Source organism: Macrobrachium rosenbergii, chromosome 56, assembly GCF_040412425.1.
Source record: "Macrobrachium rosenbergii isolate ZJJX-2024 chromosome 56, ASM4041242v1, whole genome shotgun sequence".
In the NCBI taxonomy this organism is placed as follows: domain Eukaryota; kingdom Metazoa; phylum Arthropoda; class Malacostraca; order Decapoda; family Palaemonidae; genus Macrobrachium; species Macrobrachium rosenbergii.
Window position 1 is genome coordinate 51139012 of NC_089796.1, and position 13589 is coordinate 51152600.

At 37.8% G+C, this 13589-nt stretch overlaps 1 protein-coding gene across 31 annotated transcripts in view; it reads right to left on the minus strand.

The window, feature by feature from the left end:
* Positions 1-13589, minus strand: part of LOC136836319 (regulator of G-protein signaling 9) — a 1320722-nt gene that overhangs the window by 105414 nt on the left and 1201719 nt on the right. The window lies entirely within an intron of this gene.

Sequence of the window (13589 nt, forward strand, 5' to 3'; positions counted from 1 at the left end):
CAATCGAAAACTACAAAATTATCTGCTTCAAAAACTATCAAGAGGAGTAGCCTACCACGAAGCAGTGTTCTTGGCCCGGCATTGTTCAGCATACTTGTAACAGAACCGTGCTCTAGATATCCGCAAATGATAAACAATTCTCACTGGTTATAAATAACAATGAATATATCATAATCAGGTTAGAGATCACAGTGAAGGTGTAAAAAGTCGGATGAACAGCCGAAGACTGAAGAAAGTAAAGGAGATAATAAAAAGGCTAAAAAGAAACCTGATTGATAAACAATAAAAGCAAATGAAGCAGCGGGACAAATTGACGTGAAGACAAGAGGAACTTGAGAATAATAATAAAATAATTTATGATATAACTCGCAGAGCGAATATTAAATGCTGTGAAAATACGTCATGGCCGCCTAAGAAATATGGCTTTCTTGAAGAATTATCTTCAGATGGAATCGTTCAAAATACTTGTCAATGCCCTTGTAATCCGAAGACTAAGCTACTATGAGAGTCTACAGTATAGTGCGCAAAAGCTACAGTGATTCATCATCAGTAGCCAACCCTGAAGAGCATAAACCAGCTCGTCAGAAGGTCACGCCCATTTGAACTGAGTGTCACTGGCAACATACCAAAGTAAAGATGGAGTAGATTCCTCCACATACATTGGGATCAAGAAAAGGAAAGATAACTTCTCAACCGACCACATATGCTATATTTCTACGCTCTTTGTTGCGAGTTCCGGTGTGCATGCTCAGCTGTCTCACTCTCCCACAAGCTTGTGTCACCAGCCCCTTCAGTCTTCCGGACAAGGATGAAGGCTAGTCAAGCACGATGACAATCTCAACATTATATATATATATATATATATATATATATATATATATATATATATATATATATATATATATATATACATACATATATGTATAATTTCATCTTATGTTGAAAGGATATCTATTACTTTTCATTACAAGCTTTACAAAGTAGGCCATTCTTGCTGAAAATCACCAGTGTTATAAATGTCACCTGACACGAGGTCGAGCTGGGACTTACCATTGTCATGAAACTCAGAGACTGGGCCGGTAAGGAAATTCACAGCAGACCATCAACTCATACTCTGAAAGTGCAAAATATGAAAACCGAAAGGAAATGAAAACGAACAAAATGGTTGGCTGCATGTAGCTGAATCTCCACGCTCTCTCAAAGGCGTGTTTTGAATATTTCAAATATCAACTGAAAGATATAGCTACTTGTCTGGTTTTCAATAACTTTTAGTGAATTGTAACTTTCCTTCCCTGTTACCATTGAATTTCGAAATAACTGACAACTAGCTAGTTCTCCGGAATTTTTCTTGATTTAGGCATATTTTGAATTCTATTCCTGTTTCCCCTGCAGCCACCTGAATTTCCGCAAAAGGGAAAGTTCCCTGTACCTGACAGGACTTAGATGAAAATCAATTCTAGACGAAAGTTTCTCAACCACAGTCCCGTTTCAGAAGTGGTGCAATACCGTTCACTTGGAGCCTACACAAACCATACATGTATTGCACATCAACCCTGTTCCATTTCATAGAACGAACAGTACGCTAACGCTATGCTATCCTTTAACCACGTCAAAAATATATTATCAAGCAATTCATAGAAATACATTACAGTACCATACATATCCCACATAGTGCTAATGTTAGGGTGCACGAACGTATACCCGACACATCCTGTCTGCCTCCATGGCTGCAGTGTGAGTATGTAACAAATTCCGTTCTAAGGTGCTAAGGAAGAAACAAACATTAGCAGTTGTACCAAATAATTCAAGGATTATTGTGTGTGCTTATGTGTGTCTGCCGATTTTGTCTCCAAATGGACCAACTGGGGTATGCGCATACATGATATGTTCTCATTTTTGCTCTCTTTCAGTGATGGCTAGTTATTTTCACAGGAATACTGTCAATGAAATGATTCCGAGTTGTACAGTCATGCTAAAAAGTGATATTACATGACTGCATAGCATTTCGTTCAAAAGTCACTAGCTGGAAACTACCACACTACATATTTATTTCTTCTTTAAAAGAGAAAACATTTTATTTTATAAAATAAAGCATTAGTATGTTTCACAAGAGTGAAATCTATCAAATATATCATAATTAGAAGAAAATATTAGGTATAGCCAAATTTCGGGGAAAAGTGACTAAACACTTCCAATACTCATTCAATCAGAGCCGAAAATGTGTTTATCAACCTAGGTTTAAATGTCAAAGTAATAAAAAAAAAAATAGAAAAGTTTTCTTATCATTATCTTATTGCTTAAATTCCAACAATTGAATTCTAAATATCCCTATTTAGTTATTTTTATAATTCAACACTGACTTAAATAAATATGAGAGTATTTCTGTAGCTAAAATATATCCATCAATATCAACAGGCGGGCATGGCCTGTGTGCAACTCAACCAAGATTTTATTCATAGGCTTTAGTATGTCAGCGTTCTTTACTTGCTAAAAATACATTACAATTAACATCCTATACTAGCACTTTCTGACGGGGAAAGCATATGCAGTTATCTACACATTATGAATCAATCATATACCTGAATCAAGCAGAAGGACTTCTAAGATAACATTTTGATGTTAGGCCTATACATCATTATTGCTTAATACAGGCACTTTGAACACAACCTAAAAATCCAGATTTCAAAGATAATTATTTGTAATTCCTATTCCTATTTCGAAAATTCTCTTTTAACGGTTGAGCCTATGAGGTCTCCTGTTATATGCTATACAGGTAGTTACAATGACCACTTTGAGTAGCAAGTTGTGGTTGTTGGCATTGGCAACTTTGTCACACTGAGCGTTCAGGTAAGCAGTATAAAAAGGAAAAGATGATTTCACATAGCTTACGAAAAGATATTACATCTGTATACCCACACAAAAAATAATGTTGTGAATTCACACTCATGGACATTGGAAATGAAAAAGAAAAAAGTTTAACACTTCTTGGCAACTGTACAACAATTTTCTTTGCATCTGAGATTTTGGACAACACAAAAGGAATCATGTGGCATCAGCTTTGAGCATGACTGTACAATACAAAGCTCTTCACAGTAAATCAGCTTTAATTTTGCCTACCTGGCAGTAGGCCATATCTTTACATTAAAGTAGTTGTCAGCAGATCACTTTGGCAAAAACAAATGCATCCAAAAATGAAATGACTGCGCATGTGTACTGGAACTCTTTGGTAAAGGATTGTTGAAATATAGCACCAATTCATACCAAAATATCCACTGCCTATATTGCAACGAAGGAAACATCTTTTCAAGAAACTTCACCTGTTTTACCACAATAATACAACTGATAGAGAATACAATTAATTTTAAATATTTTTTAAATACAAAGAACTGGGTTTCATTTGCCCCTACATCACTTCTCTCCTCCATCTCCCCGATGGTTCAGCCTGGCCCTCTCTCTGTTCAAAATGACTGCCTGAGGGCCTTAATTCTAGGAGTGGCCCTCAAGGATGCCTTTCTTGCTGGCACCGGACAACTGGCAAGGGAGGAGCCAGAAAAGAGAAAGTTGGCACCATGCTGCTCGGGAATGGTGACCTCTCCATGAGGCCTGGCTGAAAGCCCACATGTTCGCTATAGAAAACAAGGCAGAGATTGACCTTTGCTCCACCTACCTGGATGCCAAGGCATAATCCCCAAAGTTATAAATAGACCCTGCAACAACAGTCAGAGAGAGAGAAGTGCTCAGAACTCCACCAGGGACAGATGTCCTTACCTTTGCAAGTGGTCAAGAGTCGCCCCCCCCACCAACATCCCTGCCACCTGTCTGACTCACTGATGGCAGATGTCACAAGACCAGAAATAAACATTAGAGTACTATTATTAGTAACGTGCGAGCTAAGGTTTATTTGATAACAGAGATTAACACTTTCCTTCTCCACGCATAACCTTTGGGCAGTTCAGACTGCATGTACATGATAAGTTTAAGCATTTTTTGTCTTACCCTCATGTGTTGGAGATTTTAATATTTGATAGGATCGATGTTCTGTTCTCATCACACCACATTTAAATTATTTTGACAGTGCAAGGAAAATTTCCTTTACACACCATAAGTGTATAACCCTGTAAGCCTTTTATTAGTTCTGCAGTGCCCTCCGCAAAATAAAAATATACATAAAGGCTTACGTTAGCTTGGGATAATATTCGTTCATTACGAATGGCTGAGTCTCGGTCTTATTCAGACATAATGATTTACATTCATTACAAACAATCGAGTCTTTTCAGACACCCAGAAGTCTCAGTCTTATTCAGACATATTGATTTACGTTCATTATGAACAATTGAGTCTTTTCAGACAGCTTGAAGTTTGAGTCTTATTCAGACATATTAATTTTTGTTCATTATGAACAATTGAGTCTTTCAGACACCCTGAAATTTAAGTCTTTTCAGGCAACTTGAGTCTTTCAGACACCCTGAAATTTGAGTCTTTCAGACACCCTGAAATTTGAGTCTTTCAGACATCCTGAAATTTAAGTCTTTTCAGACAAGTTGAGTCTTTCAGACACCCTGAGTCTTTTCAAACACCCTGAAATTTAAATTTTTTCAGACAACTTAAGTCTTTCAGACACCCTGAAATTTGAGTCTTTTCAGACAACTTGAATCTATTCAAACACCCTGAATCTGTTTATTTTGAACAATATTGAGTCTCTTCAGACATACTGAACCTGTTCACTTGAACAGTCCTGAGTTTTTTAGACATATTGAAACCAGTTCATCACGAACAAACTTGAGTCTTTCAAGACACCCTTAAATTTGAGTCTTTTCAGACGCATTGATTATCTAAAGGGTCACGCCCATATAAGCGTTATCTCAAGACGTCTACAACATCCAGAATCCAGCAAAATGAGGACTTCAAGTTCTACATGCCCGCTGGAAAGGACATGGGACTGTCAGGACAAGCCTTGAGAGATTGGGTCCAAGAGAGAGAAGACGATGCCAAGGCGGAAAGAGAGGCAGAAAGGCAGGAGAAGGAGAAGGAAAGAATAGCCCAGGAGAAACGAGAAGAAGCAGAAAGGCAGGAGAAGGAGAAAGAAAGGCAGGATAAGGAGAAAGAACGAATAGCCCAAGAGAAACGAGAAGAAGTAGAAAGGCAGGAGAGGGAGAAAGAAAGAGCTCAACTTGCAATGACAGCTCAAGGCATGCGCAGCACACCAACGCCCTCTCCACATTCAACCCTCAGCAGTGTAGGCTCCCTCATAAGAAAATGTAACAAACCCGAGCCTGAAGCCTGGCTCGACCATATTGAAAAGGTCCTGATGACCTATCAGCCCTCTACTGAAGAAGTATCTCTGATCCTGGGACGACACCTTGAAGGGAAGGGTGCCATTGCATTTAATGATCTCCCACCTGAGAATCAAGGAAATCTCATCCTTGTCCGCCAGGCCATCATAAAGGCTTTTGAGATAAGTCCCAACCGTTGGAGGAAAAGGTGGCGAAATATGCCCAAAGAATCAGGCCAGACCTGGTCTGAGTGGATTTTTAAAAAGATCCAAGCCTTGAAATGATGGCTAGAATCTCTCAAAGTCACAAGTGCAGAGGAATTCCTTGAACTCTTCCAGCTCGAGAACATTTTACATTACGCCCTGCCAGCCCTTGCGACCCATCTATGTGACAAGGTGCCTCAGACAGTGGTTGAGTGCTGTCGTTGGGCTGACATTTGGGATATGCATCATCCCCATCATAGTTCCCATGGACAAAAATTATATCCCCCTCATGTGCCTCAACCAACTCTCAGCCACCTCCCAAGAATGGTCACCCCCATAAGAAACCTGTGTGCAGGTATTGTAAAAGAACAGGGCACCCCACTGAACAGTGCTGCTTGAAGGCTGAGAATCAGCCAGAAAATCCCTCTACTTCCTCAAATCAGACAACACCCCAATTAGCCACGCCTGGAGCATGGACGAAAAGTAAAGGGCCTGCTCCCTCCAATGGGACAGTGCCAGGTAAAAATTATAGCTGGAATTATTGCCCCACTTGCAAAATCTATGGGCACTCTGCCCAATGCCTTGACAGTCACTGACCCAACATCCTTTGGTCTTCCAGCCCAGGGTCCCATTTATGTGGCACCTCCCTAAGGTATATGTCCCGCCAGCTAGGCATTTGATGACGCTGATGCACAAATGTTCCTCATAAGGGAAGACAGTTCCCCGTGGAGCTACCATTAATAGATGTAAACTCGTCATGATTGAAGGTATCAATCACTTCAAGATGATGCTTCCTACTGTCAAGTTGAGGATCACGAGACCTCATAGATCTGAAATCTGCAACCTCGCAGTAACTAGATGCATTCCTGGAGGTTATGACCTCCTCCTGGGACAAGATTTCCAGTCCCCATTTATTTTACATCAATCCCGGGGTCCGGACCCCTCAACCCATTCATTAGGCATAAGTAAGCCTGAACTGCCTGCATTCATCCCACTGCCAGTGCCACCTGAGTACACTGTGAAGTGGCCACCTCCGTCTGAGCAAATTTCAAAGCCCAGTATTGTGCCAGTGCCGAGGCACCAAATAGATCTCCCTCCGGGAGATCCCAAACTTGAGTTGCAATCCCTGCCAGTGCCACTTGTGTGCCAAGCTCTGCCCATCCCATACTGTGAGCACATTTTCGATACAATACCAGTGCCTGAGCCTGCCTCAGTGCCAGTGCACGTCCCCGATCTCCTTTCCAGAGATCCCAGTCCGGGTCCCATGTCTTCTCCCGGCTTGGCTCCACTACCAGTGCCAGTAAGAGAGAAGGATCCTTTTGACCACAGCGGAAGCTCACCCAAAGGTGTGGTCTCGCAACCCGTGCTGGAGCTGGTCAGTGTAACCTGCAAGCCTCTCATGCCCACACCAACCTCTTCCTCTCTGTCCCAGTCTGCCGCAGACACACCCCTGAGTAAGGATCTGCTGTGTCTCAAATGGCTGATGAACTCAAGGAACTGCAACAGATCGCGATAGAGCTTGTAAGGAAGGGCCCTGTGTTGGCGGCCAAAGAAGCTGACACAGGTGGCACTCATATACCCTCCTCAAGCTCGGTTCCACCGATTCCCTGGCCAAGACAAACTGTCCACCTAAGGGAGGTCTATGGAAGAAATACCATGGGCGTGGATAATTCCAGGTAGCTTAAAGAGAGCTACTGAGGTCTTCTGTCACCTGTGCCAACCTGGCACAGTGCCATCCCTTTATCCTATGAAGACTTTGGCACCTCTATAAAGAAGAGGAGGTCAGGGTTCTTCACCAGTTTATTTTTCCTTATAACTCTGAAATTTATTCTTTTCCTTTAACATTTCCCTTCCCGTATTTTGATTATTACTCACATTTATTTTACGCCTTACCAAGACCCACATTTTATTTTAATTCCATCTTCCAATGCAGAGTGCCATTGACAGATATTCCAATTTTATAAATCCTATGACCTCCCTTTCATGCCTATCACAGCATGATACATTTAAAATAAGATATGCCATATCCATTAGGTATTACCATGAGTGCCAACTTGGCACAGTGCCATTATCGTAGATGTTGGCAAATGATCCTGCCGTAGGAGTCATGCCCTCGGGCTGCCTTGCGGCCTTCTTGGACTAAAGAATGACCCTAGCTGTTTCCATAGGCTAAGGGAAAATAATTTTGGCATTTTATTCATCATCTTTTATAATCATCATTGATTACTTTGAATCTGTCATCTAATTTCTTTGTTTATTTCTGTAATAAATCTCGAGTTTCATACTTGTGACCTTGTGTTTAAAGTGCCCAAATGGCACCGAACCATTGCTCTCAATTATTGTGGCAACACCTAACAAAGCCCATGCTTACTTTATGGTAATGCCTCTTCAAGGCAGACAAACTGTATGTATGAAAAACTTGTACTTGAGTTATTATTAAGAGTGCATGAGTATCTCTAGAATTAACCTAGTATCAATTCATTATTTTAACTATAATGTTACGTTGTGAGTATACTTTGATTGGCAGTTATCATACGCTGCTTTAACGTACTAGGAATTCAGTGATAGAATATGTCATTTCTATCAGCAAGTATTTATTCTGCATTAACCATAAATGTCACAGTTGTGTTTTGCCTCTTGAAATTAATAACTGCGCAGGAATTAAGGTTAAATTATAGGACGCCAAAGGGGAAGGGAGAGAGAAATAATGTAAAGTCTTTTAAGCGAGTTGCTTGCTGGTAATCATTCTCACCTGATCTAGGGTGTGAATGCTAACTTGGTTGGGGAAGTGCAACGAAGGAAACTTCTTTTCAAGCAACCTCACCTGTTTTACCACAATAATGTAACCGATAGAGAATACAATTTATTTTGATTATTTCTTAAATGCAAAGAACTGTGGGTTTCATCTGCCTCTTCTTCAGTGCTCTCCTCCATCTCCCCGTTGGTTCAGCCTAACCCTCTCTCTGTTCAAAATAACTGCCTGAGGGCCTTAATTCTAGGTGTGGCCTTCAAGGATGCCTTACTCGCTGGTGCTGGACAATAGGCAAGGGAGGAGCCAGAAAAGAGAAAGTTGGTGCCACACCACTTGGGAATGGCGACCTCTCCACAAGGCCTGGCTGAAAGCCCACATGTTCGCTATAGAAAACAAGGCGGAAATTGACCTTTGCACCACCTACCTGGATGCCAAGGCGTAATCCCTGAGGTTATAAATAGACTCTGCAACAACGGTCAGAGAGAGAGAGAAGAGCTCAGAACTCCACCAGGGACAGATGTCCTTACCTTTGCTTGTCCCTTGTACCCTCCACCTGTTCGACCCTGAATTTCGGACTAGTATACGTTTGTCATGGCACTTTTAATTCCCTCCTCCAGCATTGGCACCCCTATTGAACGAGGACATTGTCATCTTGATGAAGGTAATGTACAGGAATAAGGTTTCTTAGTCAGTCAATCCTGTTATTTCTCTGTCTGATTTATTTTCTACTTCCATTGTGCGATCACCTTCAGTAATTTGTGTTGGAGCATTAAGTGCTAACGTAATTATGCATTCATTGTTGAACTGAGTTATTTGGCACCATCTGTGCATTCCCTCAGTTCCCTTTGAGCATCTTATTATGCTTGCGAGTAACCGTCTTGCATATCTTGCAAGATTGGCCCTGGCTGTGGAACCTCTCGACTCTATCCCATGTGCAGTGGCCTTATGGCACCCCTTAATCTACCCCTCTGCGATGTTCCTGTTATGAAGACATCATCGGTGTAGAATATTTCTCCTGTGTAGGATTCATTCATTTAGCAGGCCCTTATTATTGCCTACCCAGTAATTTGTCATCCTTCTGATCTGTGTTTATTATGTAAAAAATAATTAATTAAGAGAACCCTTGAGTCTACACAATCTTCCCTCTCATGAAGAAGGCCCTAAGCCACAGTATTTCCTTTGATTTATTCATCCCAGATAATGTAAAGAACTCCCTTCAATTATCCGTTGCCTCCCAGGATCAAGTAAGTAGCTAAGGCAAATATGTAGCAATATGTATATTTACAATCTACTTATTACTTTTTACCACATACATATGTAATTGTTAGAACCACAATACTCTCTTAAGTCCTCGATTTCTTCACCCTTTGGAAACGCTTGTCACTTCAAAGCCTAGATCCAAAGGAAAAAAGGAATGAAGTAACTTTGATGCAAGTCAGTAGCGTAGCTGGCATTCCATAAGTGGGGAGATCCTAGGTGGGGCCAAGATATTTTTTGGGGTGCCAAAGAAAATTACACAAAACTAATGAATCAATTCTGTAATTAGTAAAACATACTATTCTCGAATGTATATATACATGTGAATGAAGGAAAATAATAGTATTAGTAATTAGTAAACCTGTATTTGAAATTATAGAGCTCAATTTTCAATTAATTTTCAACTCCTACCATGTGCAAATGTATCAAATACTGTAATGTAAATTTCCTCACAAACTTATATTTAATACTAGCCTAATTTCTATTATCAAGTTTCAATTTTCAACTACAGTATAATATCCTTGTCATGTAAATATATCCTAATAGTGCCTATCATCAATAACACAAAAGACTTATGACCCTCCAAAATCTCACTCAAAATTTCGACCTATCCCATTCCCTCTTCTCCATCTCCTCTCCTGGAAATTAACTCTAAGCAGCTGTAGCAAATTGCATTGCACTTATTCAAAACTGTAACTATAGTTTCAGTCACCTCATACATAAGTTGATAACATTAAGTTGGATCAAAATGTCATGAACAAACATGTCATTCGTGTTAAAAACCTATAACTATAATTCTGCTTTTGACCACCAAAGGGTTAAAGTTTAGCTACATAGGGAATTTCAACTGAGGGGCTGGTGGGGGGGTGGTGGCCAAGCATCTGACTGGGGTGCCCAGGCCCCCCTGGCCTCCCATAGCGACGGCACTCATGCCAGGGCACGATTTGAACCTGTATCGCGGTCAGGTGGGTAACATTACCTTGCTTTGTTCGAATCTTGCCTGGGAGTCAGAATTTCTAAATTTCATTCTTCATTTGGTTCAAGGCATTGTAGTGACAAGTGTTTTCAAGACGTAAAGAGGATATTATTATGATTATATATATATATATATATATATATATATATATATATATATATATATATATATATATATATTTATATACATACATATATATATATATATATATATATATATATATATATATATATATATATATATTTATATATTACATATATATATATATATAAATAATATATATATATATATATATATATATATATATATATATATATATATATATATATATAGATATATATATACTCATATATATATATATATATATATATATATATATATATATATATATATATATATATATATATATATATATTATATATACAGTACATATATATGTGTATACATATACATAATATATATATCCTGACAGGTTTTACCTTCCGTTTTCTAAGACATCTCCAAGTGATAGAAATTTATGATATACGCATACGTGCTTGTGCGGCAGTTTAAGACTATATTCTGATGGCTAGAAAAACATTCTCACCTAATAAGTAGAAAAAATAGAAAGGAGGTCACAGATCTATTTACATATCTATTGCAGGTGGCCTCGTGCCTTTGCTGGGGACCTCGTTCAACAAACTTCTTTAAAACTCTACCTTTTACATATCCCTTTGGAAGTTAATGGATTGGGTTTATGCAATCTTTGGTTGATATTCACATGCCTCCAAAAGTTTTTTAAGTAAAAATGGATTCTAAATATAATATTTCTTTGGAATAAACTACTTTTAATCCCGGTACAGTTGATGGCATAATTGTTTTCACTAACATGAAAGAAAATTACACTGTTCTCTTGTGCATATCATACATTTCTGTCACCATGTGTCAGTCTTCTTGAAGATGTATTAGAAAACTAAAGACGAAACCAGTCAGGATTTTTAACCAATGTTACGTTTTCCTTGTGGTGCATCTACGTTTCTGGTGGTTTCATGCATATGTATACATATGTATATATATATATAAATATGTATATATATATATATATATATATATATATATATATATATATATATATATATATATATATATATATATATATAGATATATAATAAATAAAGACAAAATCCACGAATTAAAGAGAAACAATGGAGTGCTGTGAGGCCTTTCGACCTGTCGTCCTTTACTTAGCAGACTGAAGAATTATAAAAATAAGTTTACAAAGAAAACTCATATAAATGACAGATGGGGATTGCAAAGGAAAAAATATGTACCTGGAATCCAACACAATTGAAGAATTAGCAGAACTGCCAAAACAGGGTTAAATATTTAAGAGGTTTTACAAATGATTAGGATCAACCGTTCAGAAGTAGGGCCAGGGCAGTTAAAAGATTATACAAGGAGGTCACTGATCACCAAAAAATGTTATAAAAGTACAACTGAATAATTCTCTTTTTTGCAAACAATAAAATTTTACAAATAAAAGATTTTATTAAACATGTGAATACATGGAATATATATATAAAGTAACTAATTTGTAATTAAGTCAGTGATTTCATCCTTTAGGTCATTCTTGAACATTTTTCTAATATAGGGGTCCAAATAATACATGCCATGGCTAAGGCTAAAATTACAGCTGGAAGTAAGCTGTATAATAGCAGATTCCAAAAGATTTCTTGAAGAAAAATCTTTTGATCTGGAAATCACTGAACTTTCAGTCCAATTTATCCTGTGAGAGTTTTCACTTAAATGAATGAATATAGCATTGGATGCTTGTCCAGTTTTGACTGAATACTTATGTTGCTTAATGTGTACATCTAAATCTTTGCTAGATTGGACAATATAAAAAAGCGGCAGTCCAAACATGGAATTTTATATATTATATATTGCTATTTCCTTCAGGGCTATTCTTGATTAACATTCCTTGTAGTGTTATTATAGGAAAAAACAAGGTTGACATGAAAAGATTTTAACAATGATTTTATGTTTTCAAAACCACTAAAATAAGGCAAGCTAAGAATGTTCTTAGGGGTGTCTTTCTCCATGTTACTTTCACTATAAAACTTGTGGGCTTTATTATAACACATATCTAGTATATGTGAAGGATAACATATATCTGTCCCTATTGCTCTTATGTATTTGGTTTCTTGATCCAAATACTGGGGACTGACAATGCGCTAAGCTCGCAAAAACACAGATGAAAAAATTGATATTTTAATATTAAGGTGATGGCCTGAATAAAAATGCATAAGTTAAGTCGTTGGTTGGTGTCCTGTGAATATTGAATTTGCATTGAAATGGTTCTCTGTGTATTAAAACATCTAAGAAAGGGAAGCAGTTGTCTTTTCTAATTCTAAAGTAAACTTAATGAAATAGAAAAAGACAATTGCCTCCCTTTCTTAGATGTTTTATTATATAGAGAACCATTTCAATGCAAATTCAGTATTTATAGGAAACCAACCAACAACTTAACTTATGTTCATCCTTATTCAGGCCATCACCTTAATATTAAAATATCAATTTTTTCTTCTATTTTTTTACGAGCTTTGGGCATTGTCAGTCGCCAGTACTTGGATCAAGAAATCGAATACATAAGAAAAATAGGGACAGATTTATGTTATCCTTCACATATACTAGATATCTGTTATGATAAAGCCCACAAAAAGTTTTATAGTGAAAGTTACAAGGAGAAAGAAACCCCTAACAACATTCTTAGCTTGCTTTATTTTAGTGGATTTGAAAACATAAAATCATTGTTAAAATCTTTTAATGTCAACCTTGTGTTTTCTTATAATAACACACTAAAAGGAATGTTAATAAAAAAAATAGCCCTAAAGAAAACAACATATGATATATAAAATTCCATGTCTGGACTGCCCCTCTTTTTATATTGGTCAGTCTAGCAAAGATTTAGGTGTATGCATTAAGCAACATAAGTATTCAGTCAAAACTAGACAAACATCCAATGCTATATTCATTCATTTAAGTGAAAACTCTCACAGGATAAATTGGACTGAAAGTTCAGTGATTGCCAGATCGAAAGTTTTCATCAAGAAATCCTTTGGAATCTGCTATTATACAGCTTACTTCCA